Here is an 18,542-nt window from a genome sequence, read left to right as displayed (position 1 = left end):
TTCTCTGTATGCGAGTTCATCAGGTCAACTTCGAAACAGACGCACCCCCTGAATGATATGCTCTGTTGTCTCGCGCGCAAATTGCTTGCTGTGTAGCAGTTGTTCTTGGAATGTAGCCTGCACTGGGTTATTGTTATGCACAACGTACTATTTGAAATTTGCTATAATAATCTACTTGCCTTGGATCTATACAACTGTACATATTAATTAATGCCCTTAAATTAATAAATTAATATATAGGCATATTCCCATCTCAGGAAATCCCATATCCACCAAATGCCTTTGATGGTCTTTACTGATGGCTACTCTTGTAACTTTACACTGTTAATAACCCAAATGCATTCTTGGCAGGAACTTAATTTCAATTGTTCAGTTTAATTTCCACATCAAGCTACAGAGACACATAAAGCTTCAGTAGCCTATGTAAACGCACATTATTTCAAGAATCTTGCCTGGCTTGGTTACTATGTAGACTGGACTTCCATTCCCATTTGGTTATGGGACTGTAAACTAAGACTGCTGCCTTCTGTTAGTGTGGAGAAGTTCAGTTGGCTGTGTTTAAGGAGTGCCTGTCCAGTGCACTGACATAGGCTACCAACTACTATCAGGGCCCCCTGCCCCCATCTGCTTGTGCTTTACCATCTTCCTATCTACATTTAGTGGATGAAATAACAGGAGGAGTCACCATGCATAGGAACGATAGCCTACACTGTAATGGACAACTGTAATTTGCCTGGTCATTTTAGATATTATCAAGATAGACCTTTAACCTTTATTTAACCTTTATTTAACCAAATGATGATGCATTTGGTGAAAATTGCTGTATTTCTAATGGTACTGTAATTCCACACCAGAGAGTACCGTACCGTATCTTCGGAGCACCAAAAACCTTTTAACTACTAGTGGGTGCATGGTAATGTTGTTTCTGTCTCATTAACATATTTTGAGGTGTGCCTTGTAAGAGGCTTTTATACCTTTTGGATTTGCCATTTTTTGCATTTTTGCTTTATTAAATACCCGTCTTAAGTAGCAGTCCCATCTTTTTCTGCTGTCTATTCGTGGCTATAGTGCTCCGGAAACAATTTAGAAGGTCCTGACACACAGGGGACAGATTAGAGTGGAAGCAAGTCTTAAACCTTAAATGATTTAATATTTTGCGATGTCTGTCTTGCCCTGTAGTTGCTGCCAGTTTGTAAGCTTTTGTTATGATCTCAAGAAGTGCAAGTGATGTAAAACACCACATATTCATATGCTGTAATGTGTAAACACTTCATCAAACAGCCAACCTGCTTGCCTCAATCCCTTGTAATTGCAGTAAAATAGTCAGCTGTGAAATACAAACTCCTCCCCTCAATGAATGGAATTCACTCATCCATTCATTCCGATTATTGGTAGCATTGACTTTTTCACAGTATAATAGACAGTATTGTACAGTGTGTCATCAAATCGAATTGTAATGTCACATGCACTTTGCTTACAAGCCGTTCCCAATGATGCAGAGTTCTAAAAGAAATAATGAAACGAAAAGTAGTTTAAGAACAAATTGAGGTAGATATGTACAAAAAAGCAAGGCAAAGTGACTAGGCATCAGGATAGATATTAATAAGAGTAAAATGAAGAACAGTAGCAGCAGCAAATGTTGAATGTAAAAGTGTAAGTATATGTGTGTGTATCTGTGTTTGCGTTGTGTCTGTATGCGTATTTGTGTTGTCGGTATGCATATGTGTGCGTGTGTATGTAGTGTATGTGAATGTGTGTGGGTTTGTGTGAGTGTCAGTGTAGTGCATGTGTCAGTGTGTCAATAGTCTTGTCAGCGTGTATAGACTTAGTGCAAGATACGATCAGCGCAGATAGGCCAGTTAACCATTAATTATGTAACTATTTAGCGGTCTTATGGATATTTAGCAGTCTTATGGCTTGGGGGTAGAAGCTGTCTCAGAGCCTGTTGGTCCGAGAGCCAGTGCTCTGGTACCATTTGCCGGATGGTAGCAGAGTGAACACTCTATGGCTTGGGTGGCTGGAATGTTTGACAAATTGTCAGGGCTTCCTTTGACACCGCCTGATATGGAGGTCCTGAATAGCAGGCAGCTCGGCCCCAATGACGCAGTTGGTGATCAGGCCTAGCACAGTTCTGTCATCAGCAAACTTAATGATGGTGTTGGAGTCGTGCATGGCAATGCAATCGTGGGTGAACAGGGAGTACAGGGTGGACTAAGCACACACCCTTGAGGGGCACCAGTGTTAATGGTCAGCGTGGCGGAGGTGTTGTTGCCTACCCTCATCACCCTCATCACCTGTTGTTTCCACATAATTTCACAAACATTCAATGTGATGACATTGAAACAACATGAACTGATTGTATTTGAGAAAAGTCATCAACGTAAGGGAATTTCATATTTTTTTCATTTCATTATTATAATTATTTTACCTAAATCCAATAACATGTTGATTTATTTTTTCGCATTGAATTCACGTTAGTTGACAACTCAATCAAATGCAAGTCAAAACTACATGTTGAATTTACGTCTGTGCCCAGTATGTAGGCTGTAATCTATGAACAGTATTCTCACATAGTCATTTCCCCTCATCGGCCAGGTGGAAGAGGGCAGTGTGAAGTGCAATTGAGATTCCGTCATTTGTGGATCTGTTGGGGTGGTATGCGAATTGGAGGGGTCCAGAGTGTCTGGGATGATGGTGTTGATGTGTGTCATGACCAGCCTTTCAAAGCACTTCATAATTACAGCTGTGAGTACCACAGTGTGATAGTCATTTCAAATCAAATCAAATCAAATTGTATTTGTCACATGTGCCCAATACAACAGGTTACACCTTACAGTGACATGCTTACTTACAAGCCCTTAACCAACAATGCAGTTAAGAAAAATAAGTGTTAAGTAAAAAACAGATAAATAACAAATGTAAAATAATATAACAAATAATTAAAGAGCAGCAGAAAAATAACAGTAGCGAGGCTATATACAGGGGGTGCCGGTACACAGTCAATGTGCAGGGGCACAGGTTAGTCTATGTAATTATGGTAAAATGTACATGTAGGTAGAGATAAAGTGACTATGCATAGATAATAACCAGAGAGTATCAGCAGTGTAAAAGAGGGGGGAGGGAGGGGACAATGCAAATATTCTGGTTAGCCATTTGATTACCTGTTCAGTAGGACCACCGCCTCTGAATGAGCGTTTTCCTGTTTGCTTGTGGCCATATACAGCTCATTGAGTGCCAACTTAGTGCCAGTATTGTTTTGTGGTGGTAAATAAACAGCTACGAAAAATATAGATGAAAACTCTCTTGGTAAATAGTGTGGTCTCCATCTTATCATGAGATAGTCTCCATCAGGTGAGAAAAACCATCAGACTTCCTTAATATTCGATTTTGTGCACCAGTTGTTGTTTACAAATATACGTAGACCGCTACCCCTAGTCTCACCGGAGGCAGCTGTTCTATCTTGCCGATGCAGAGTAAACCCTGCCAGCTGTATTTTGTCCGTGTCGTCATTCAGCCACGACTAGGTGAAACATTAGATATTACAGTTTTTAATGTCCCGTAGGTAGGATATTGGTGATCGTATCTCGTCTATTTTGCTATCCAACAATGTAATGTTGGCTAATAGGACTGATGGTAGAGGGAGATTACCCACTCGCCATCAGATCCTTACAAGGCACCCCAACCTACGTCCCCAATATCCAAGTCTCTTTCTCATGCGAATGACGGGGATGTGGGCCTTCATCCAGTACGATGTGAGTAATCGTTGTCCTGATATCCAGTAGCTCTTTCGGTTATAAGAGATGGTGGCAGAAACAATTGGTTAAGAGCCCGTAAAACGGCAGCCATCTCCTCCGGCGCCATTGACAATCTAGTCAGGTTACATTGAAGTTCTTGGAAATAAGGACAATGGTGGTCAGCTTGAAACATGTTGTGATTACCGATTGGGACAAGTGGAGATTGAAAATGTCCCTGAACACACTTGCCAGCTGGTCTGCACATGCTTTCAGAATGCGCCCTAGTATTCCGCCTGCCTGCGAATGTTAACCTGTTTAACATTTTTACTCACAACCTACAGAGAGCAAGATTACACAGTCATCCCGAAAACAGGGGCTTTCATGCAAGACTCGGTATTGTATTCCTTGAAGCAAGCATAAAAGGCATTTAGCTAATTTGGGAGTTCTGCATCACTGGGCATCTCATGGCCTGTTTTTGCTTTGTAATTCATTATCGTCTGCAAGCCCTGCCACATATGATGTGTGTCGGAGCCAGTGTAATAGGATTCCACATTCCTCCTATATTGTCCTTTTAGGGGCCATATGTCATCCATTTTTCACACACACACACACACACACACACACACACACACACACACACACACACACACACACACACACACACACACACACACACACACACACACACACACACACACACACACACACACACACACACGCGCACACAATTAATATTCAACAAGTGCATTAGTTTGTCTGAGTGAGTGTACTTGTCAAGGTAACTGCACATTATGGTCAGAAAGCTTAGAGGGGAGTATTGCTGATCTTTGTAAGCTGTGGTCATTCTCAACAACAAACTTTCTATTTGACTGTACTACTGAGAGGAGAGTTTTTCTTCTGTGTGACAAATTAGGTTAGTTGTTTTGAGCTACAATAACTCTCTGCTTCAGAAATAACAGAGAGGGAGAGAAGGAGTTAGGCCTACAGCTCGTAGGTGGCGGATGGACAGAGGGCTGTTTGGGCCATTCAGTGGTGTGGCTGTTTGGATGAGCTATCCATGTGGAACTCGTTGAGGTGTGATGGATCCCCACAGGAATCTCCTGAACACAGTCAAGAGAAGAGTGTTTATGTGTGTGTGTGTGTGTGTGTGTGTGTGTGTGTGTGTGTGTGTGTGTGTGTGTGTGTGTGTGTGTGTGTGTGTGTGTGTGTGTGTGTGTGTGTGTAGGCTGCTATAGAAGCCAGAAAAGGAAATGCACACCAATTGTTCTCTGAACCAAAATACATAACTAGCTCAATGACGTGAAAGTAAGTGCACCACCCTTTGACAAGTTTACCACTCCCTATTAGAATTGTTCATAGACAACATACTTTGACCGTACAAACTTCATGATATTGTCTCAAACGGTCCAGCACTTTTGTTTAATTATTTGGCTGATGTACTCTCTCCTTCCGTCTTCCTTTCCTCTCTTCAGCCGTCTTTTGTTGGCAGATCGTCAATGAGCACACAACCAATTAAGAGAAAATCTGGAAACAAGGACAGGAAGCAACATATGAAAACAAAGATCATTCTATCTCAAATTAAGATACACCCCTCTCTCTCTCACACACACACACACACACACACACACACACACACACACACACACACACACACACACACACACACACACACACACACACACACACACACACACACACACACACACACACACACACACACACCTCCGGACAAACAGAACAGTTTATTTTCAGCTGGAGAGAGAGAGGTAATTAAAATGACTAGCAGTTAGTCCATGTTCGTTGCATAATTCCCCCTCTGCCAACACAAAGGGACCAATTTCCTCCTGAAATAGACTTTTAGTTTAACATTACAATGGCAGGGATCTCTGGGGAGGAGGAGGGAGATAGGAGCATGTCAATTAATGTAGTGGGGAATTATAGAGAACAGCCTGTTATCAAAGACTTCCTGTACAGTGGTCACTCAGTCTCTGATGAAACATCTAGATGTTGTATTAGGCTACAAACCAAAAGACACGCACCAACTGTGTGTGTGAGTGCGTGCGTGAGTGTTTGCGGGCGTTTGTAAGTCTCTCTCTCTCTGATGTTCCAGCATTTGGAGAAGGATGAATGACTGTTGTGGTATGTGGGTCATGAAAATTGCAAGTAAATGTTTTATGCAAAACAGATCTCTGCTTGTACTCATGTATTTACCGAAACATCCATCTCACATGTCGTATGTGTTCTGTCATATCAATGTATAATTACAGTATAATTGAGCTGACAATGGCAGTACCAAGCGCAGACTCAGTGGGGTGCTTGTAAAGCCTGCCCCTGGACTCTACACTTGGGTCCCTGCTCCTCATGTCCCAAATGGCACCCTATTCCTGTTTTTCCACACTACTTTTGACCAGGGCCCATAGGGTTCAGGTCAAAAGTAATGCAGTATATAGGATATGGGGTAACGTTTGGAATACAACACTCCTTTTACACCTCACTTCACTTTTTTACACCAGACTCAGTTCATCATTGTAATCACATAGTTCAGAGAATTACAACAATCAATCAGTTCTCTAACTTTTCTAACACTCTTTTTATGACAACAATGTTGGTGATGGATTCCACTCCGCTGTGATCTGGTCTCTTAAGAGTGTTGCAGGCTTCCCAGTCGAAACAGCTTGTGCATATATTACGAAGACATGTTGTCACTTCGTTTTGTTCATTTTGGTTTTCAACTGTTTTTTTTTTAGTGACTGTTTGTGCACAAAAAGTGTTTTTCTTGAGGCAAGTCGAAGTTCGGTCTACGCCCCTTTGTCGTTGATTGGTCAACAGTACTACTCCAATTAAGGGTTGGTTATCATTCAATGAGGGACAACGAGATTTCATGCACATGTTTTCACTTGAGAAGCACAACACAAAACATTTGATATGAGTTCAATTGTGCGACTAAGACCTCCTCAGCAAAAAAGGTCAACAATGATTACAGATTTCATTATTGATCTCAGATTATGTTATTCTGATGAAAGTGCAGACTGTGTATATGTTGTCTTTCTAGGAATGTTTGAACTTGTTTTGGGGCACTATATATGGGTTCATGGGTCACTGGTCGCATGTATATAGGTAGCACGTGACCAAGAAGTGTTAGCACAAGTGAGAGGAGACGGCATACGGTTCTTACCGTATCACATTACATGCTCATAGATTCTGCTCCTTTTATGGTGTAATATTTTGTATTGGAACTGTGTATCTTTTTATAAGCAATAAATGTGAACATCACCCAAATAAATATCTATGTTTGGAAAACTGAATTGATAGCAAAACCTATTGATAGCAATACACCAGAGGGCCAATTAACATAATACAACATTTATCTTGAGGTTAAAAACAATTGGGATATCTGACACACCTTATGAACAGATTTAATTCATTATTAAACAGTGATGATGCAAGCCTGTGAAAAACATATAATCTGTCTTGGAGGTTGATGAAACAAACCAAAGCGAGGAGGAAAGATTCACTATATATCGGATTCTGTATAAACCCACTCTGTAAGTGGTGGGGGAGAAAAAGCAACAACCAAACATGTGACTGCAAATATGAGAGAAGACGAACATACAGAATGGGGGTCTTTGCACACACAGGCACGCACACACACACACATTTCTCCCAGAGCAGTATTTTAGCATAATGACGATACACACAATCATTTACCTACAGTAGTACAATATACCCTCATGGGCTGCACTGTTCCAAATCTAGAAAATAATTATTAGCATTTAGATTAGAAATGTAAATACACACCATCGGTCTCTGTCCCAAATAGCACCCCTGTCCCTATTCTCAAAAGTTGTGCACGATATAGGGACTAGGGTGCCATTCGTATCATCGGATTAGTACAACTTGTACCAGATCAGATGTTTTATTTCAGGCCCCGTACACACTCAGGTTGTACAACTAATCTACAACCCATTTGACACCATGGTTATGATACACAACTGATATTCTTGGGATGAAATATTTACACAACCATTATGCAGTATCTCCAAACCACTTGTGCAATTATTTTTGCGCAGATAAACTCTCCATTGTATCAACACAGCCATGTCAAATGCGTTGTACATTAGTTATACAACTTGAGTGTGTATGGGGCTTCTCAGTCTGCCTTACCAGGTCTTATCTTTGAGTCTTGCTCTCCGAGGCTGACAAGTGAATATTGGGCAATTAAGTGAATAGTACAAATGACCTACGTATGTTGTGACCCGTAGAGAAATTGTATAACTGGGTTGTTCCACGAAATGGGTGCCTTTACACTTTTTTCTTTAAAACACCTGTTCTTTCAACATTCAATTGCATGGAGGATATGTTTACCCTACGGAAAAACACATTTCCCATCTCAGGCATTAAAGTCCTATGAACTAAGAACATTTTATCTGCACTTGTACCACACAGTCTGTCAACTATGTTACAGACACTTGTGCAACTACCCAGCCTAACTATTATATAAAAGCACGTTTGAGATAAATCTATTTCTCTTTCTTAAGTATCAAATCAACACACATATAATATCAAACTGATAGAGTTACCGTTGGGTTGACGATGACAGGGTTGAGGTTTTAGGTGAAGATCAGAAATGACTTATGTGGTGAAGAGCATGGGACCACATGGTGTTCATGAAATTAAGAATTATACATATGTTCCACACATAATGAAAGTTTAATCAAATCCAAGTTTTCCTGACATGAATTGAGCGAACAGGGGTTGAGGTGTTATAAGTAGACCAAAAGAGAGAGAAGACTTACTTCTCTCTCCACCATGCTGTTTAGAAGACAAACTATGTGTCCTGCGGTGAATTATTTAACTTGGTGGAATGGTCCATTCTTTTAAAATGGGTGAATTGTTCGCATAAGGGTTGTCCTTAAAATATGTAAATGCATCACTATTCAAATGAAATCAATGATAATCTTCAGAAATGACTTTGTCAAAGCGGCACAATAACTAGGCTTTTACAATGATGGTGAATCTTGGAGGCATTTCTGGATGACTTCCTAGAAGTAACACAGGGTTGATGGAGGGGCGTGTAAAAACATATCTGAATTTTGGAACTTTAGCAAACCTTATTCATATACAAATCATATTTATTGAATTCTCCACTTGGTCAATATTAAAGTGCACTTTATTTAACAGGTTTTAAAACTGCATTATTGGTGCATCATTTCTACTTTAAATATCAAAGGGACTCCAAAAGCACCTATTTCGTGGAATGACCCAATTGTGTTTTACTCTGTATTTTTTATTCATTTTGTTTACTAAAACAGTTCCAACAAAACTCTCAGGAGAAACATATTGTTGCAGAGCAGCAAAAATGTACAAATCAGTTTCATATTTCATGTTATCAGCCTTCAGGCCCTTAAAATGGCATCTCCCTCTGGATCAGTGTCAACCTTGTTATCATGGTCTGCGTCCCAAATGTTACTCTATCCCCCTACGTAGTACTAGATAGGAAGTAGGGTTCCATTTGGGACGCAGGTATGGTCATCACATCACATGCCAAAATAGGCAACATCAGTACACTTACCCAGGGGTGGAAATGAACAGTCCCTCTCGGAACCCACTTGTGGTAAATCCTTGAATTAACCTTAAAAAGCTATGTCAAAATGGAACTATGGAAAAAAACAGTTATAAATAAGTGCACCGATCTTAGATGTAAAAACATTGGCAACAACATATTATAAATGAAGATAGATCTTGTTGGGTATAGCTTGCAACCAGGGCTTGTATCAGTATCAGAGTGGGTGGTTGTAGCACTTTGAAGTTTGACTCAGAACAAATACACCCACCAACTTGCCTTGATTTCACCGAGGAGAGGTAAAGCAACTCAACCGAACAACCTACAGGAAGCGTGTGATGGTAAAAACAATGGATGGATCAAACTTTGGAGATGGCTGATTGAGGATCTTTTGAGTGTCTGTGGGGGAGGTATACAATATGTATTATATTCTAAGATTATCCTTTAAAGAATAAAGACATAAAAAAATATGATACAGTTGGATACATGGATATGTCTATTGCTACTGTATATATACCTTCATAGTCCTTTTCATTACCGAGTTTTACAAGGTATATGCTGGCGAACAGAGAGTTAGCATATTGTATTTGTCATGAATGAGGAGGAAAAGGGGGACCAGCAAGACAAATTACATGTTAGTTGATTATATATGACATTAGTGTACTCTACGACTGACAAATGTATATGAGTTATATATCAGCCGAAGGTTGTGTGTGTCTAGAAAGACATCCATTCAAAGCCTAAAGCAGACAGGGAATGTGTCACAAAGGGCACCCTATTCCCTACAGAGTGAACTACTTTTGACCATATATAGGGAATAGGATGCCATTTGAGACACACTCAGGGTTAGAAACAGTAACAAACTGAAGTGGAGATGGATTCTACCCAGCCTGGCTTGTATTATTCATCTGTCTGAGTGTGTAACAAATGGGTGATCTTGAGAATACCTTAACACTGCTGCTTATGAATATATATATGCTGAAGTCCAGAATATACAAACACCATTTGCATAAAACTGGCATTTATGGTCTCCCAGTCATTTAATTCCCTCTGTGTTGTCTGTACACTTTCCTTTCCCCCCCATCTCTCTCTCCTTCTCACCCCTCCTCTCTTTATCTATCTCCCTCACATCACTTACTCCTTCTCTCTCTACTCACCACCTTGCATTTCACTCTGCTCTGTCTCCCTCTTTCCTACATCCCTCCCCTTTGCTCTCCCCCCTCTCTCTCCCTCTCCCTCTGCACAGTGAGTAGGACGTGGCTGGCCTGGGAGATTACTGACGGGGTGTTGTATCTCTCAGTGTGTCTAGCTGTATGTAATGGGCTGTCTGAAGATTCAGGATGGGATATGTCTCCCTCCTCTCTCGTTCCTTTACCTTTCCTTTATCACTACCTCCCTCTCTCTCCCACTACACCCCACCCCTCTCTCTTTCCCTCCACCCCACCTCTCTCTCTGTGTGTAATAGGCTGTGTGAAGATGCAGGATGAGTATATGTCTGGACATGAGCCTCATGGTGAGAGACAACGGGTGGTCTCTCAGGAACAGCTGCCTTACCCTCATCACAGAGACAGAGAGAGTGAGAGGAGAGTGAGCTGGAGTGGGAGACAGACAGAGAGGGGTGAGATGGAGGAGATTAGGGGAAATGGAGAAAGAGAGAGTGTGAGGAAGGGAGTGAGGGTGTGAAAATGAGAGAGGGAGGTAGGAAAGGGTGTCAAAATAAATGCTAGAGAAAGATGGCATAGAGGGAAGAGATGCAGAGAGAGTGTGATGATAGAGACTAGAAGACATCGAGAGACATTCTACTCTTTATCATAGCCAAATTAATATCTATGAAATCATTAATGGTGAATTAATGATCTCATGGCTCATCTTCCAGGCCAGATGGTACAGATTCAGTATGTTTTTGCTCAAAGCACAGCACAGAACAAAGCATAGTATAGCATATCTTAGTACACAGTACCTAGTGGAAGTCTTCACATTCTGCTGACCTACTCCACATTTTGAAAGTGAAAGACAATTATAGAACATTTTCCAAACTGATAAAAAAAATAAAGATGTCTTGATTGCATATGTTTTCACACCCCAGAGTTAATACTTTGTGGAAGCACCATTGATAGCCATTACAGCTGTGAATATTTTTGAATAAGATCTTACCATGAGTTTGCACTTTGCTCAACCTTTAGTGCAACATACAGGCAGGGGTACTTAAGTATGTTTTGAATTAACATCATATCGCTACATTTTTTAAACCATATGGTTTAGTACAATTTTGAAGGCTATCCACTTGGGTAATGCAGTTTCTATGGACCCCCGCAAGGTCGGAGTTCGCCAGACAGCCACTCACAAAGTATAGACTACCGACCTCTGTCCATGGTGCTGAAATTGCGACATGACTATGCAGTTGCTGTCACGACTTCCGCCGAAGTCGGCCCTTCTCCTTGTTCGGGTGGTGTTTGGCGGTCGACGTCACCAGCTTTCTAGTCACTACTGATCCATTTTTCTGTTTCGTTTTGTTTTGTCTGATTACACACACACCTTTTTTACATTCCCTCATTACGTTCCCTTTTTTAACCATTAGACATACACCATTTCTGTTCTGTCCGTGATTGTTTATGTCGTTAGTGGTTGTGGTTGTGTTTGTGTTAGAGTTTTGTTGTATGTTCCATTTTGAGTAAACTCAGTTGGATTACTCCATACTTGTGTCCTGCGCCTGACTCCGCTTTCACTCTGCACCCAATCGCTGACAGTTGCCTATCATATCGATTATTGGCTTTCTGTGACGCCACTGCCAGGGCATGTAGCCTATAGCTTTGTTTTAGCTAATGTGTAAATGTTCATTGGTAGGCCTATTTGGTCATAATTTTCTCATGTTAAGCCTAGCATTTCACAAAGCCGTACACAGGGTATGCTGGTTGGCTGGTGTTTATAATAATTACTTGTTTGGTCATTAAAGTTGGAAATTCAAACACTGCAGTTGTACATAAAACAAGTCTATTAATGGTAAATAATACAGTCAGTCCAGCCTCAAAACACTCGCTTATTTTTTTTATTTTTTTTATTTTTTTTATTTCACCTTTATTTAACCAGGTAGGCTAGTTGAGAACAAGTTCTCATTTACAACTGTGACCTGGCCAAGATAAAGCATAGCAGTGTGAACAGACAACACAGAGTTACACATGGAGAAAACAATTAACAAGTCAATAACAGAGTAGAAAAAAATTAAAAATAAAGAGAGTCTATATACATTGTGTGCAAAAGGCATGAGGAGGTAGGCGAATAATTACAATTTTGCAGATTAACACTGGAGTGATAAATGATCAGATGGTCATGTACAGGTAGAGATATTGGTGTGTAAAAGAGCAGAAAAGTAAATAAATAAAAACATTATGGAGATGAGGAAGGTAAATTGGGTGGGCTATTTACTGATAGACTTTGTACAGCTGCCGCGATCGGTTAGCTGCTCAGATAGCAGATGTTTGAAGTTGGTGAGGGAGATAAGTCTCCAACTTCAGCGATTTTTGCAATTCGTTCCAGTCACAGGCAGCAGAGAACTGGAACGAAAGGCGGCCAAATGAGGTGTTGGCTTTAGGGATGATCAGTGAGATACACCTACTAGGGATTGTTTCATTATTCAGTGTACTATCTATAGCTATATACTATATTTAGCTGCTATTTGTCTGCTATTTATAACATTTTTATAAAATTACACAAAATAGCCTAACAAAGAGGACAAAAGGTAGTTGGCTTGAGGATAAATTCAGACACTATTTATTGCTGAACTCAACTGGTTTTGTCTGGCTTATAGCCTACACAAATGGGCTGCAATATTCAAGGTAAATAACATTATATCAAATTAATCCAACTTGAGAGACTCCCCTGGACTCCTGAAGCCCTCAATGCTGATTCTCTCTCTGTGGTAGTTTCTCTTTCTTTCTCTTAGAAACAAATATTCCTGTGTCTGTGCTTGTTTGTCTATTTTTGTAGAGGCCCAATAGCAGCTACAGTATGTGACTGCATCGCCTTGCATTTTTGTGTGCAAATAATTTCACCAGGTTTCGAGTCCGACTGTTTTCTGTGCTGAGTATTGTTAACCCACACAGTCTTTCCTGAGACATTGTGCATTACACAGTGCCTTCATGAAGTATTCACACCCATTGATTTTTTCCACAATTTGTTGTGTTGCAGCCTGAATTTAAAATGGATTAAATTGAGAATTTTGTCTCTGGCCTACACATATTACCACAAAATGCCAAATTAGTATTACACATGATCTCCATACCCCACACACACATTTTATTATCTGTAAGGTCCCTCAGTCGAGTCGTGAATTTAAAACACAAATTCAACCACAAAGACCAAGGAGGGAACCTATTGGTAGTTGGGTAAAACAAAACATACATTTAATATCCCTTTGAGCATGGTGGGATTATTAATTTCTCTTTGGCTGGTCTACTTTATCAATGTACCCAGTCACTACAAAGACACATGCGTCTTTCCTAACTCAGTTGCCGGAGAGGAAGGAAACCGCTCAGGGATTTCACCATGAGGCCAATGTTGACTTACAGAGTTTAATTACGGATAGGGCTGTCTGCTGCCCCCTTTGGAGTAATTGCGTGCCCATATTAAACAGAAAAACAATCTTTCAAAAATTGCTAATATATGCATATAAAAAATATTTTTGAATAGAAAACACTCTAAAGTTTCTAAAACCGTTGAAATTATGTCTGTATGTAAAGCAGAACTCTCAGGGCAGTCATTCTCCCAAACTCTCTCTTGTCATCATAAAAGTTGGCCCAACTTTGACGTCATCGCCCCCACCCTTCCCAAGCGCCTACAGACCTGGGAACAGCTTCTATGTCTTCAGCGCGATGTCTGCTTTCAATGGGGCTTCTCATTGTGAGAATAGCTTGCTCACGAGAGTTTTGGCCACCCGAAACCTTTCGGTCACGCGAAAAAAAAGGTCACATTCATGCGCGCTCTCCGCCGATGTTCACTCTTTTCCTAGACTAATTAAACGACGCGTGTGTTTCTGTTCGTCCTGAGAATTGTTGTGCACCTTTATAACATGCTAAAGCTTGGTTATGAACATAGTTTGACAAGTTTAGTCGACATATAATATGTAAATTCGACGTTTTGGTGCGCATCCGCTTGACTTTTGGCTGCATTTCAACTGAAATATGCCGTGTTTGATAACCGAAAGACACAGACTTCACAACTAAACGATGTTTTTGGTGAGTATAATTCCTTCCAGGTCTTCTGATGGAAGAACAGCAAAGGTAAGGGAATATTTATGTGTTAAATTTGGGTTTCTGTGGACTCCAAGATAGAGGAGCCATCATGCTAATTTCTGAGTGCCGACTCATATTATAGCCTAGTGAACGAATTCTGTAACGTTAAAAATAAATGTAACACAGCGATTGCATTTAGAAGAAGTGTATCTTTCTATATATATGTAGAACATGCATATTTAGTTAAAGTTTATGATGTGTATTGCTTGTTATCTGACGTTATCTGCCGGAGCTATCGTCATTTCTCCGGACATTTGAGTAGCATTTTTTGAACAATGCGTAATTGTAAACAGAGATTTATGGATATATATAGCATATTATTGAAAAAAACATAAATGTACTGTGTAACATGTTATATTACTGTCATCTGATGAAGATTTCAAAAGGTTAGTGATTTATTTTTCTTTTAATCCTGCGTTTGTTGATTGCATATTTTGTTCAACTTGGCTATGCAAATTAGCTGTGTCTTTGGTGGTGGTTTGACATAAATATGCGCTATGTTTTCGCCATAAAACATTTTAGAAATCTGACTTGCTGGGTAGATAATGTGTGGAGGTTAAATATTTGTAAGAATATTTTTTGCGTTCCATGCGCCCCATTCCAGCTGAGGGTGTTAGGGAAAGTTCCCAAGTGGGGATCAACATCCACATCAAGTTAATGGCTGTGATAAGAGAAAACTGAAGATGGAACAACTAACCTTATTCACAGAGTGAAAAGAAGGAGGCCTACACAGCATAAAAATATTCCAAAACATGAATCCTGTTTGCAACAAGGCACTAAAGTAATACTGCCATAAATGTGGTCAAACAATTCACTTTTTGTCCTGAATACAAAGTGTTATGTTTGGGGCAAATGCAATACAACCCATTACTGAGCACCACTCTCCATAATTTCAAGCATTTTGGTGGCTGCATTGAAGGAAAGAAACCTGTTAAGGCTACGCACAATACTGCCCCCTTTGGAGGAATTGCGTGCCCATTGTAAACAGAAAACAAATCTGTCCAAAATTGCTAATATATGCATAAAATAATTATTGAATAGAAAACACTCTAAAGCTTCTAAAACCGTTCGAATTATGTCTGTATGTAAAGCAGAACTCACAGGGCAGCCATTCTCCCAAACCCTCTCTCTCATTAGGAAAGTTGGGCCAACTTTGACGTCATCGCCCCCACCCTTCCCAACCAGCTACGGATCTGGAATCAGTTTGTGTCTTCGGCGGGATGTGTCCTTTCAATAGAGCGAGTAATGGGGAAAATCCCGTGAGCTTTGACCCGTTGGCATGCAAAATAGTGACGTGTCACGGGAAAATATCTGTGCGTCCTGGCGCAATTGTATACAGGCTATTCCTTTGTTCCAGGTCGTCTGAGAAGAGTGGTGTTCTTTCGGTCGAATCGCCAATTGTTTTGTATGTTAATAACATCCTAAAGCTTGATTCTGCACTTAGTTTGACCAGTTTAGTCGACATATAATATGTAAATTTTAAGTTTTGATGCGCAACTGTGAGGGACCAGAAGTAATTTTGGGTGCATTTCAGCTGAAGCTGTTAGCATATGCTAATACAGAGACACACAACTTGAAACCAAACGATGTATTTGGGTAAGTTTGACTCCTTCCACTACATTCTGATCGAAGACCATCAAAGGTAAGGGAATATTTATGTTCTAATTTTGTATTTCTGTTGACTCCAACATAGCAGAGAAATATTGCTTATGTCTGAGCGCCGCCTCAGATTATTGCCTAGTGAACGAATTCTGTAACGTTAAAAATAAATGTAACACAGCGGTTGCATTAAGAAGCAGTGTATCTTTCTAACTATATGTAGAACATGTATATTTAGTCAAAGTTTATGATGTGTATTGCTGTTATCTGGTGTTATCTGGCGGAGCTATCTATAATTTCTCAGTACATTTCTGTAGCATTTTTTGAACATGGCTCAATGTAAACGGAGATTTATGGATATAAATGGCATATTATTGAAAAAAACATAAATGTACTGTGTAACATGTCATATTACTGTCATCTGATGAAGATTTTCAAAAGGTTAGTGAATGATTTCTTTTAATCCTGCGTTTGTGATTGCATCTTTTGTTCGACAAAATGGCTGCATATCGTCTGTGTCTTTGTGGTGGTTTGACATAAATATGTGCTACGTTTTCGCCGTAAAACATTTTAGAAATCTGACACGCTGGGTAGATGAACAAGGTGTTTATCTTTCATTTGAGCTATTGGACTTGTTAATTTGTGGAGGTTAAATATTTTGAAGAATATTTTTGCATTCTATGCGCCACCGTTTGAGTTGAGCGGTGGGGGGGGTCTAGTGGTGTATTTCCCGCTTGGGAACCTATGCCGTCAACAGGCTTTAGCATCATAGGACCGGAGGACACAGTCAATATCAATATGAGGAACTCTGAGAGTTGATGGAATGTTATAAACTGACTTAAATGGGCTTTGGTTGCTATTATTCAACAGCCCAAGCCGTCGATGTTATTTGAAAACCGAGGGAGTATTCAAGTTCATGGAATTTACATTTGAAGACCACAGTGGTTCCTCTTGTGAGCTAACAATGGCAGATATAAGAGTGGAGTTCAAACAAATGTGTACAAGACTACAACTGACAACACCCCTTGCAGTATAGACACCAGTACAACAATAACGCTCAGAGAGGATGGGAGGTATTACCTGAGCAGGGCTTGGTCTGTCTCTAAGTCAATATCTTAACACAGTCTTGAAATATGAAGAGACGGTCCATGCTCCGAGATGGTTTGGGTGGAGTCCATTGTCCCTGTAGAGCATCTTTTGTTTCCAAAAAACGGTCAAAATGGTCAATCAAAGTTATGCCAGCAGAAGGGCAGTAGTATTTAAGCCAGATATGAAGTGCTAAGTGCCTGGTGAACCTTTTTGGAGCCTCAGACACCCTCAAGGCCTGATGTGCGAGGGTGCCCGGGAGGTATGGGTCTTTGGTAGAGACCAACTGAGCTGGACCCTTGTGAGACAGGGTAGAGGATGAAGGAAAAGGAATCTCTGGAAACAGGTGGGCAAAACTATTGCTCAGCAGGATGGGATCCACCAAAGCCATTTTATCCCCATTAACCAAAGACCACTGCCTTGCGCTTGGCTTACGGTGTGTGATGTGCCTCGATTGGGATGCAGGGCAGCCCTGGCCAGTCAGTCAGAGAGTGGCAACACGGTGTGCGAGGTAATGGCATGACGACCAGGCTGAGGAGTATAAAAGGAAAAGGTCTTAAAGGTCTTACTCACATTGGCTAAGGAGAGCGTGATCACACAGTCACCCGGAACAGCTCTCATGCATGATTCAGTGTTGCTTGCCTTGAAGCGAGCATAGAAGTTATTTAGTAGACTCATGTCACTGGGCTGCTCTCAGCTGTGTTTCCCTTTGTAGTCTGTAATAGTTTGAAGCCCTGCCACATCCCACGTGCATCGGAGCCGGTGTAGTACGATTCGATCTTAGTCCTTTATTGACGCTTTGCCTGTTTGATGGTTCGTCGGAGGGCATTGCGGGATTTCTTATAAGCTTCCAGGTTAGACCCCCGCTCCTTGAAAGCGGCAGCTCTACCCTTTAGCTCAGTGCGAATGTTGGGGTATGTACGTACAGTCACTGTGGGGACAACATCATTAATGCACTCATTGAAGAAGCCAGTGACGGATATGGTGAACTCCTCAATGCCATCGGAAGAATCTTAGAACATGTTCCAGTCTGTGCTAGCAAAACAGTCCTGTAGTTTAGCGCCTGCTTCAGCTGACCACTTTTTCTATAGACGAGTCACCAGTGCTTCCTGTTTTAATTTGAGCTTGTAAGCAGGAATCAGGAGGATAGAATTATGGAGGGCGAGGGAGAGTTTTGTACGCTTCTCTGTGTGTGAAGTAATGGTCTGGAGTTTTCCCTCTGGTTGCACATTTAACATGCTGATAGAAATGAGGTCAAACTGATTTAAGTTT

The sequence above is a fragment of the Oncorhynchus masou genome, chromosome 5 (genome assembly GCF_036934945.1).
Source record: "Oncorhynchus masou masou isolate Uvic2021 chromosome 5, UVic_Omas_1.1, whole genome shotgun sequence".
NCBI classification, from domain to species: domain Eukaryota; kingdom Metazoa; phylum Chordata; class Actinopteri; order Salmoniformes; family Salmonidae; genus Oncorhynchus; species Oncorhynchus masou.
Note: the sequence above shows the minus strand (reverse complement) of the source record.